Consider the following 12,793-nt stretch of genomic DNA (forward strand, 5'->3'; position numbering starts at 1 on the left):
AGTGGGCAGAGGGATCACATGTAGCCATACCTCCAGGTGTGAGGTGGGGCGATGTAAAGTGATAGTCCCAAGAAGGCTGAAATTGGGCAAGGTCCATTGAGAGGTTTTATCTCATGGATCGTACCTTGCTACGGGAGCCCAAAGTAAATAGTAGCGGGAGGAATCAGTTGGATTGATGTAGTCAGAGATCAAAGTGACAGAGGCTAGAGCAGTCAGGACCTGAAGAGAGCAGAGAAGATTGACAACAGTGCAGAAAGGCTAAATCAGTAGAAGCGTAGAGTTTTCAGTTGACAAAGGCAATAACAGTCAAAAACTTTGATGACAGATGTATCATACTGATTTAGGTTGGATTTTTTTATTTATTTTTATTTATTTTTTTGTGTTTCTGGAGTTGCTAGAGCTACAACACTAGAGAGAAGTGTTGCATGAAGAATATTCAAAAGGTTTAGAATCGGGATTGAGTTGAATTCCTTTCTTGTTGAGAGGGAGTGTTGAGAATAGCAACAAGAAATGTTAAAAATAACATTCAGAATATTCCAATTTTAATTTTGTCCTTGAATTAAAATTGAGAATTAAAATTTAAATTTAGTCTCACGAGCTGCTTGAAAAATAATTAATTAATTCATCTTGAGTTAATTAGTTGGAGAAATTCGAGCTAGAAGTCTTTGTGAAGTCATGCAACAATTATCCCTTAAATTAAGGAGATTATCTCTTAATTAAGGAGATAAGTATGAGTTGTATTTGAGTTGTAATTAGTTAGCTCAGTTAATTGAGTTAAGTCTAGTTAAATTAGTTCCAAACAGTTTGAGGAACTAATTGTGAGTTCAGTCAGCTAATGCATGCATGCATGAAACTATTGTACTCCAGATAACTAATGATTCTCTCATAAATAACTCATGCATGTCAGTTCAAACAAAGACCCAGTTGAGATTAAAGACAAGGACATTGTACTATCAGTTGCATGTGTTTTCCTATAAAGGAAACACAAGCATGCAGTCAAGGCAAAGGTTCCTTGAGGATTGCGCAGTTCTGACAGTGTGTTGGAGCAGTGTGTGAGATCAGTGTTACATTGGGTAACAACTAGATCACCCAGGGAAAACTGCGCAAGGAAATAGGAGGCTTAGAGGGCTAAGGAGAAGTTTTGTGAAAAGCCTTGTTTGCCTGTGAGCATTCAGGAGGATTGTACTGAGAGTTGGCTAACTGTGAGAGCTAAAGCCTTGTGTAATATTGATGTATTTCCACCTTGTATGATAATACAGATAGTGGGGTTTTTAGCTGAGGCTTTCCCCTGAGTATTTTCAGTGTTTCATGTGTATTGATTCTTCTTCTAGTTATATGTGTTCAGCTTGATCTTGCTCAAAGTTTTAAGCTTCCGCAAAGTTGATAGTAAAAGTAGGTTATAGTATTTTGCTTTGGTATATTGCATTATTGGGTTAACCTGCAACAGTTTCTCTACAAGATGTGTAGAGAGCAGAATTTCTACACAGATTAAGTGGGTCAAATAAGTACCTCATCCCATAGTGATCACTCGTCAAAATGAACCTCCTACCAAGAAGATAGTGCCTCCACATCTTCAGTGCATGAATTGTCGTTGTCAACTCGAGATCATGAATCACATAATTTTACTTGTGCTCATTCAACTTCCTTGACTCATAGCATACTACATGTCCTTCTTTCATCAGAACTCCACCAAGTCCTCTTTTGCAAGCACCTGTACATACCACAAAATCTTTATCTCGATCTATGATCTTTCGAACTAGAGCATTTGTAAGCAATTGCTTCAGCTGCTCAAAACTAGCTGCACATTCCTCTGTCCATTCAAATGTATTTCCTTTCCTCTGCAAAGGTGTAATAGGATAAGCAATTCGTGAGAAGTTCTTGATGAACCACCTGTAATAACCTGTTAATCCCATGAATGATCTGACCTCATCCACATTCTTAGGAGTTTCCCACTCCATGATAACTCTGATATTTTCTAGGTCCACTGATATACCTTCCATGGAAACCACGTGCCCCAAGTATTAAACTTTTGTCTGAAAGAGACTGCACATGCTAAGTTTGGCATACAACTAACTCTCTCTCAACAATTTTGACATTGTTTCCAGGTGTTCTGCATGTTCTTCCTCTTTCTTAGAATATATCAATATATCATCAATGAACATTATCACAAACTTTTTCAGATAAGCATTAGTCAAACCAAAAGGAACTACTACAAACTCATAATGCCCATACCTATTCCGAAATGTGGTTTTGTAGATGTCCTCTTCTTTAATGCATACTTGATGATATTCTGATCTTAAATCAATCTCCAAGAACATTGTTGCTCCCTTCAACTGATCAAACAAGTCATCTATCGACGGCAAAGGGTACCTGTTCTTAATCGTCACCTTGTTCAACTGCGTGTAATCAATACACAACTTGAGAGTACCATCCTTCTTCTTCACAAACAATACTAATGCACCCCAAGGTGACACACTTGGGCTAATGTGTCCCTTATCAAGCATTTCCTTAACCTACAACTTTAATTCCACCAACTTTGGAATGCTCATCCTATACGATGCCTTCCATGTTGGTGTTGCTCTAGGCATCAACTCAATCGAAAAATATACTTTCATATGAGGCGGTAACTCAAATATCTCTGCTAGAAATACATCCTAAAATTGTTGCAAAATCGGATACCTTTTCAAGACTTAAACATCCTCAACATCCTTCACTTTGTCATTAGAAATACAAACTACAAACAATACACAACCTTTCCTGCTATTGCGCTTTGAATTGTAACCATCCTCACTGATGTAGGCTTCTTCTTACCCTGCAAGATTCTCCTCTCTCCATCATCATCCAATCACTCAATATCCTTCTCGTAGCAATATACCTTAGTCTTGTGAATGTATAACCAATCCATACCCAACAACATATTGCACAATCCCAACAGAAGTACATTTAGATGCGCTATTGTAGCCATATCGTTCAACTCAAATGCACAAGATGTCACCCAATGATGAACTCTTTTATTCGTACCTTTAGCCAATTGCACCAACAAAGGCTCTGCATGCTCTTCTTTATCCAAACAACACTTATCCACCATGTCAGGATTCATATAATTATAGTTAGATCCAAGGTCAATTGATCCGAATTTAAACAGGAACACAACAAATTATAGATATAACCATACATATAGAGATGTAACAGAAATAATACTTCATCTCATTACTGTAAAATACATAAATATGCTTACAAATAGAAATGGAAATAAACTAGCTAGGGCGACGGTAGCTTATCTCTAAGAAGAGATGTGGCGGCTACATGCCTCTAAACTGTGTTATAATGAGACTCGAAGGCCTATTTATTATTGAGAAACAATGGAAGACCCTAAACATCCAAAAACCTAACCCTAGAAGATGAAACGCCAAACTGTGGGCCTTGATTGGGTAAATTGGTACATCAATTTCCCACGGTCATAACTTTGGCATACGATCTTCGTTTGATGTGCACCATATCTCGTTAGAAAGATCTATCTGAGAACTACAACTTTGGGAAGAGCAACATCGGTCCATGGACCCATATTGCTCCCAGGTTTCTCAAAAAACGTCATTTAGGGACTCAAAATCGCTCCGGAAGTTCTGAACCCGAAAAACTGCTAAAAATAGTAAACTGTGCTACAATTAAGGAAACTGAAAAGTTGAAAGAAACAATGGTGGGGGTCTAAGTGGACTTGGCGGGTGGCCACTAAGATCCATCTGGGTCATTCCTCCCCCCTTAGGAAGCAATGGTCCCCATTGCGTTGAGTTCCTCCATGAGATGAGGAAACTTCTACAGAACTTGGTCCCTGGTGAAGGAGTTGGCCTGCTTTGACAACTCGATACGGTTGGATATTCTGCTGGCGAGTGTGCTTGATTTGTGTGTCCATGATCTGATCAGTTGCAACTTGTTCCATGCAATCTGGATTTAACCCTGTGGGTGTGAGCTGTTCTGTAATGTCGGATTTGTCTAGTAATGGTGGAAAGTATGGCCGAAGGCGGTCCACATTGAACACTGGGTATAGACCACGGAATGGGGGAATGATGAGCTCAAATGCATTATCTCCCACAACTTTGGTAATGGTGTAAGGACCATATTGGAGTGGTCTGAGTTTCCGATAGGCTCCGGTAAGGCATTCCTTTTGCAAATGCAACTAAACTTCGTCGCCCACCTAAAACTTGTGTGGCACCCAATGTTGATCATGTCGCTACTTGTACTTGGCATTTGATTTCTTTAGAATGTCATGGACCTGCTGGCGAATATGTTGGATGTGCTCAATGAAGTTGTTTTCCCTATCTGTTTCGGACTGGACATGAGCCGAATTTGTGTGAGTAGCTGCAAATGGCATGGCCACATCAATGGGACATAGTGGCTAGAATCCCAAGCCCACCTGAAAAGGTTTGTGGCCAGTTGAGCTATGGAGAGCCTGGTTGTAGATGTGATGAACATAGGGGAGGCTCTCATCCCATGTGCGTGGATGCTTTGAGTTGTACATTCGCAGAATGTGTACGATCATCTTGTTGACAACCTCTGTCTGGCCATCAGTTTTAGGATGGAAGGTTGTGGACTTAATGAGTTTGGTGTCCAGCATCGACGAGAGACTAGACCAAAATGTATTGAGGAACCTGCTACCCCGATCTGAGATGATAGACTGTGGGATCCCAAAGTGTACCCACACTCATTCAAAGAAGAGTTTATTAGTGGCTTCTATTCTGATATTCTTCTAGTAGGCCGCCATAATGGCCATCTTCGATAACCTGTCGACAACCACAAAAAAACAGTCATTTCCATGCTTAGTAGAAGGAAGGTCCGACATGTAATCCATGGAGATGGATTCCCAAGGTCGACTAAGGGTAGGCAGCGGGGTATAGAGGCCTTGCTTCTTGATGGTCGGTTTGGCAATGACACAGGCAGTGCATGATCTGATGTACTTCCCGACATCCTATCGAAGATTCGGCCAATAGAAATACTTTTGCAATACTGCCACCATTTTCTCGACCCCGAAATTCCCAGCAGCCCGACTCTAGTGTGGTTCCCAAATCATCTTGGCACGCTCACTTAAAGGAACACAAAGGTGACCCAAGTGGCATAATAGGGCATCTTGGAGGTGAAAATATGGAACATGCTAACCCTCCAAGAGTGTTTGGTACGTGTGGTCGAATTCTTGGTCACTTTTGTAGAGAAGTGGCCAATCAGAAGTCTCGTGCCCACAAGAGTTGAGCACGGTGGTTAACGCCATGATCGGTGGTCGAAAAAGGCAATCTGCAACATTATTGGTGCTGCCCTTCTTATAATTGATATTCAAATGGAACTATTGCAGGTATGTGGACCACTTCTAATGGTGATCATTCTGCAATTTCCCTTGGGTCTGTATGAACTGCAAGGGTCGGTGGTCTGTGTGGATGACTGTTTCCTTCCCCAAAATGTAATGCTTCCATTGTCGGCATGCCTACATAATGGAATACATCTCTTTGTCATAAGTGGGATACTTCCAGACTGTGTCTGAAATTGTCTCACTGTGATATGCCACGGGATGCCCATGTTGAGTAAGGACTGCCCTAATATCGTAGTCAAAGGCATCTGTCTCGACCTCAAATGGTTGTTGCAAGTCTGGTAATGCGAGCACTGGTGCCGAGCAGAGGCGATCTTTCAACTATGTGAATGCCTTCTGTTGAGATTTAGAGCAAAATAATTTTGCTTTTGCTCCTCCCTTGGTGACTTGACTCAAGGGCCAAGTGATATGAGAAAATCCCAACATGAACCTACGATAGAAGTTGGCAAGACCTAGAAAGATGCGGAGCTCTGTGATAGTGATTGGAGATGGCCAATCCCGAATGACTTGGATCTTGGCTGGATCCACATGCACCCCCCGTTCACCAATAATGCATCCTAGATACTGAACCTGGGTCATGCCAAAAGTGCATTTCTCCAAATTGGCACATAACTTTTGTTGCCGCAGTGTTTAGAGATCCTGTCGGATGTGGTGGAGGTGCTCTTCCCAACTCTTGTTGAAGGTCAGGATGTCATCCATGTATACCACTACAAATGAGTTGTTGAATCGCTGCAAGATGTCATCCATTAGCCTCATGAAGGTTGCAGGAGAATTCGTCAATCTGAAAGGCATAACCAACCATTCGAAAAGGCCCTCCTTGGATTTGAAGGCAGTCTTCCACACATTGGAGGGTTCGATTGGTACTTGGTGATATCTTAAATTCAAATCGATCTTGCTAAAATATTTTGACACCTTCAGTTGGTCCAGGAGGTCATCAATTCGTGGGATCTGGTACCTATTTTGGACAATGATCTTATTCAGTGCCGGATAGTCAATACAAAGTCTCCAAGTCCCATCCTTCTTATGTACCAACACGATCAGGCTCCCACAGGGCGATGAACTCAGACAAATGTGACCTTTCTGCAACAGCTCCTGAATCTACCTCTTGATTTCATCGTTCTCCAGAATGGAGCGCTGATAGATTGGTCCATTGGACAGCGATGCACCTGGGGTCAGATCGATGGAGTGCTTGACCTGACAGTGAAAGGAACCCCTACAAGGGAGGCGAAGATGTCCTCGTACTCCTCCACGACCTTGTCCATATGTAGTTGTCGTGCGGAGGGGCCCTGTCTGGAGGTCATGGCCACCGTCTTCTTCTTTCCTCGAGGGTGTATCATCAAGAAAACAAATTTCCTGGTTTTGGAAATGAGCTTACTGCATTTTTTTGCAGTAACCAAAGAGATGGCGGTAGGCGGTGCTACCTCCAGTATCATGTACAACTTGTTTCCCAAAGTAATAATAACAACACGGGGCCTTGATTCATACACAACATGTTGCTTCCACAAGTATGGTTGTCCTAATAATACATCACAAACATCAAGGGGAGCAACGTCACATAATACCTCATCTGTGAAGGGCTTGATGTTGTATGGAATGCGACATTGCTAGCTCACGCGAAGATCCCGTCCTTGGTGAAGCCACCCGATGGTGTACGGTTGTGGATGTGCTGTGGTTGGTAAGCCCAACCGCTTCACGACCTCTTTCAAAATGAGGTTGTTTTGGCTTCTGCTGTTTACAATGAACTGTAGCGGGGAGCCCTTTACCCACATCTGGGAGTGGAAGAGACGCTCCTCCTCCTTTGGATCTTCAGGTTCCTCCTTCTGGATCTTCATGGTGGCAACAGTGGCATTGGGCTCCGCATCGATAATATGCTTCCCTTTGTCATTCCCCTTGTCGGGATTTGACTCAAAGTCAAAACATACATCTGATTCTGAAACCTTTAGCACGACCACCAATGACTGTTGGCCCGACACTCACTTGTGTTGTGAGTGTAGCTTTTATGTAACTCACACCATTTTCCCGTGTCCTTTTTCAGCTTCACAATGCTATTCTTTGCTTGTAGCTTTGGCGGGTTGTCTTGGGCCGCCCTGCATTGGCTATGTCTTGGTCTGCAGTTCGGGGACACCTTTCCCTTGCTTTCGATTCGCAGATCCAAAGTCTCTCTTATTCTGTTTAAAATTTTGTTCAATCTTGATGGCATAACGATATGTCGTGCCGAGCGAGGAGATGTTCAGGAATTCTATTTCTTCCTGGATGTACCTATGCAGGCAGCCGCGATATTTGAGTACCAAATGCTGCTCTAAATCCTTGATACCCAACTTTGTACAAAGGGTATGGTAAATATTGGTAAACACCGGCACGTCTTGGTCCCATCCTTACCGCAGTGTGGTCCACTTTATGTATTGATCCTCATAGCTTCCGACAAGGTAGTACTGCTCCTTGATGGCAGTCTAGAATGAATTCCAAGTGGGTGTGGCTGAAAATAGTGAGGTCGTACTTTCATCCTTTTGCTCGCAGTAGGTTTCCCACCAATCCTTGACGTGGGGGCAACTTTGAGAAGAGCGAAAGTAATCTTTTCCCGCCGTAAAAATCATGAACAGAAAAATACCCTTGTAGCAGATTTAACCACTTATCTACGGCATCTGCATCTATATGACCCTCAAATATGGGAATGTCAAAGTTAACTTGTTCCTTAAAGGGTATGGTGCTTCCGGAGTAGCTGTTGGAAGTAGATGTGTCGCCCCTGGGTAGTCGTTTAAGGATCTAGGTAAAGTTGTCTATCATTGTGTTCCTTTGTCACTCGAGGGCCTCTTCGTGCAAGATTTTGATAGGATCTCTTGCCCCCTCGTCTTTCTTTTCATCCGCCATGGGAGGCCGTCGGGATTTGCTAGGCTGGTCTTGCAAAGGTTCGACCAGTTCAAGCCCTAACTCCTTATATCCCGACCTTGTTGGGGACGTGCAAAGAAAGACAGAGAAAGAGTAGACCCCTGTGATACCACTGATCCAGATTTAAACAGAAACGCAACAAATTACATATATAACCATACATATAGAGATGCAGCAAAAATAATACTTCATTTCTTTACTGTAAAATACTAAAATATGCTTACAAATAGAAATGGAAATAAACTAGCTAGGGCGATGGTAGCTTATCTCTGAGAAGAGATGTGGCAGCTACATGCCTCTGAACTGTGTTACAATGAGGCTCGAAGGCCTATGTATTGTTGAGAAACAATGGAAAACCATAAAAGTTCAAAAACCTAACCCTAGAAGATGAAATGCCAAACTCTGGGCCCCGTTTGGGTAAATTGGTACATCAACTTCCGAGGGTCGTAACTTTGGCATACGATCTCCGTTTGACACGCAAAATATCTCGTTAGAAAGATCTATCCGAGAACTACAACTTTGGGAAGAGCACCATCGGTCCATGGACCCATGTTGCTTTCAGTTTTCCCAAAAAACATCATTTAGGGCCTCAAAACGGCTCCGGAAGTTCAGGACCCGAAAAACTGCTAAAAATAGTAAATTGTGCCACAATTAAGGAAACTGAAAAGATGAAAGAGACAATGGGGGGGTCCAAGTGGACTTGGCGGGTGGCCACCAATATCCACCTGGATCATCAATCAAAATAGAAACAACTTGATCACAAATCTTACCTTCCATCTTAATAATAGATCCCTGATGATCAACCTACCTATTATCCAATGCTACATAAATCTAAGGAATACTTTTCCAACATCCCCAACTATCTGTTTCTCCTAAGCACTGTAAATATGTGGTCTGCCACCCTGATGTTGTGGGAAATATCTCTTGCATGATCCTTGCCACAAGTCCAACACTACAAAGGCTTCCTACCATCACCCTTGTTCTCCTCCTCAAATTGAAATCCCTGTCCTTTATCAACTGCATTGAACTTATTGTGCAACACTACATTCTCCTTGTCATCGAAATCCTGAGCTTTTCCTCTCTTCTTAGCCCACTTTCCTTTATTCTTCACATTACCTTTCCAATCGTGCTTAGACTCAGCCTTGCGCTGCGATTGCTCATAATAGTGCTCCAAAGATCTTGGGTCATCAAACTCAATTTTGTCTTTGAATGATACTGAAAACCCATTGATGAATTTTTTATTCTTTGAGTTCTCCTCCTTAAGATAAGGCACATATCTCAACAACTCCAAGAATTTGCTGGTATACTCCTCATCGGTCACAGATCCCATCTTAACTCATAGAAATCCTTTGTCCTGCCATGATAATAACTTTCCAATAGATACTTCTTCATGAAAGTCTCTCGAACTCACTCCAAGTTAGTTCCTCTTCTCGAATGCCTTTGACATTCTTTATATATTCCCACCAAATGTTTGCTTTCCCTTTAAGACTCAAATTAGTTATCTTGGCTTTCATATTTTTTGAATAATCATGCAATCTGAAAAAACATATTCATCCCAAGCAACCAAGCTTTTACATCTTGTGACTTCTTCATTTCTCCATCAAATGTAGGAGGTTTTTCTTTCTTGAACTCCTTTGGCAAGTACTTCTTCTCACTCCTCCTATAGGGATGGTGGTGGTGATGTCAATGATGTCTCTCTAAACCAGAACTAGGATAGAACCCATGGTCATTACCCCTCTTGTCAGATGTATCCAAGAACCTACCATCTCTCATTGTGTCATTCCTGTCAAAATTGTATCCTGATTGAGACCTGCTGCCATATTTCCCATTGGTCCTTTCCTCCTATCCATGATTGATCATAAGTGGTACCTATCTCTGCGAATCTGATAGACTCTTAAGGATGACTGCATCAACTTCTGCTTGCTTTTCCTATGCTCTCGCAAGTCTTTCCTACGACTGAATGATCCTATCATTATCTGCCTTACAACTTTTGTTCTATGCTTTCAAACTTCTCAATGTATCTGATATGTCAGGGGAGTACTCATCGCCAAGATGTTCATCTGATGTGTAGGGAGAATCATGTGAACTGTAGTCCACCATTCTGCTAGTCATCTTGATCTTCTTCTTCTTGCAAACATACCATGTTAGATAAATCAAATATAAGTGTGATCAAACATAGCTCAATGAAGTTTAGGGGAGGTTATCTAGTTTGCACAATCAATCTGGATTAGCACAACATACGTATATATAATGAAATCAACATATCAATCTTCTCAACATCAACATCATACGAGCGGTGTAACATACCAACACCATCATGACAACACAATACTGCAACAATGACTATCACAATGCATGCATAACAAACACAAAGACAACTAACATGCATGCATGACAAACACATTCTACCCATCTATTCCAAGTGTTTAACTTGGGAGATTTGATACCACCCTTTAACCACCCCCTTCCCACATTTGCAAAATTTCATTGGCCTGCCAGGTTAACACATGAGACGAAGAGTTACTATGACATGTCCTGATCTCCAAGCTTCAGATATGGAAGTGGGGTCGACAAGTAACAACTCACAAACATTCCTCAAGGCTTATAGGACACTTAGGGGATAAAGAACCACCCCAAGTGACAAACCCTGAGACGGGGCTGCTTTTTAGTATTGAAAATGCAACAAGAAATACCTAAATTAATTTTGCCTTAATTAAATTAGGATAAATTCGAATTCCAATTTCAGTAAAATACTTGGAGGAATTTAATTGAAGTGATATGGCACTTATCATTCAGTTAAATCAGTTAGTTCAAGTAGGAGACACTTGAGTTGTGTTTAGTTATGATTGATTGCTAATTTCTAGCAATCTATTTCAGTTAATTTGAGTTATTGTGAGTTTAACTAGTTCTAACTGATTAAGAACTAGTGGAGGATCAAACAATGGGGTGTGTTCACTAGTGATCAACTAGTTAACTCATCAATCAACCCAAAATAATTGATGCATGCAGATAACTCGAGTTACCCAGTTGAGATTGGAGTTCAAGGGAAGTGTATTATCAGTTGTAGACAATTCCAAATTGTACAAGTGGTGCATGCAGTCAGAGAAGGGCCTACAGGGATTGCGTAGTTCTGGATGGGGAATTTCCCTAAATAATAGGGGTTAATTCCTTGAGAAACAACGCAAGGAAATAGGGACTTGGGCAAGCAAGAATTTGGTTAAGTATTGACCACAGCTTGTCTAGGAAGCAGTGAGATAGATTATACTTATTCATAGGTTTCTCAGGCTTGAGAAAGCATTATATTTCTTCTTTGTTTTCCGACTAATGCAATATAGATAGGAGGGGGTTTTGAGAAGTTGTTTTCCCCTTAGATAAATCTCTAAGCATATGTGTGATTGAATATTGTCTCATGTTTATGTTGTGATTTCTCGACCATTAAATTGTTTTTGTTGATGAGTAGAGTAGATTCAAGTCTATTTTTTTAGTAAATTACATTAGCAGTTTGAATCTACAAGAAAAATCTACATGGTATCAGAGTAGGAATCACAATATATAGAAGAATTTGAAGTTGTCTTTGCAGGTGAATCAAATTTGCAGGATCATTCTTCAGAGCTAGCAGGATGTCTTTCTATCGCCTGATACTCACGTATGCCCTTGAGGGTAGCTCAAATTACATTGTTTGGAAGGACAAGATGGAGGTAGTGTTGGAAGATAATTAGCTAAAGGAATTCATAGATCATGATATCCTGAAGCCTCCAATATTTGATGCTAATGATCTAGCATAATGGAAGAAGTGTGTATAAAAAGCATAGAGGATCATATTGGAGGGAGTTTTAAATCATGTTGTCTCCAATCTCCACGGGAAAGAGACTCCATATGCAATGTGGCAAGCCTTGACAGAATTGTTTCAAAACAACAATGACCACAGGACACTGGCACTAAAGGACAAGCTTCAGAAGATCAAGATGGAAAAGGGTGACACAATACCACAGTACCTGAGTAGGTTCACCCAATGTCAGGATGAACTTGGGAGTGTTGGTATTACAGTTGTAGAAGATGATCTCGTGAGTCTAGCCCTTTTAGGCCTTCCCAAGAGTTTGCACAACTACCAGGATTTGGTAAATGGGAGAAGAAGCTACCAAATTGGGAATGCCTTTGGTTTGATTTAATACAGGAGGAGATAAGGCGAAATACCAGAAATGGGACCTCATCCAAAGAAGTGGAAGAGGAATTTGCATTAGTCAACAAAGGAAAAAAGGCCAAGGGAAAAAAAGTCCTAAGGTGAGGTTGATCCAACCAAGATGACAAGAAGAAAGACTTGTACAAAATCAAGTGCTTTCACTATCATGAAGTCAAAGTATATGGAATTACGCTGCTTGTTGAAGACCTAGCCGCAGTCATAACCACAGTAGCAGTTATCTAAGGACCTAGCTACGATCTTCATGAAGCACCCATACGCAGGTCAATGGGACATAAATACTATACGCTGGTCAATGAAACAGTGATACCCTCTGTATTCAATAAAACATAGATACACTGTCATGAATATCACGC

Source organism: Pinus tabuliformis, chromosome 3_2, assembly GCF_031772625.1.
Source record: "Pinus tabuliformis cultivar Carrire ecotype Pingquan chromosome 3_2, CPIR1, whole genome shotgun sequence".
Lineage (NCBI taxonomy): Eukaryota > Viridiplantae > Streptophyta > Pinopsida > Pinales > Pinaceae > Pinus > Pinus tabuliformis.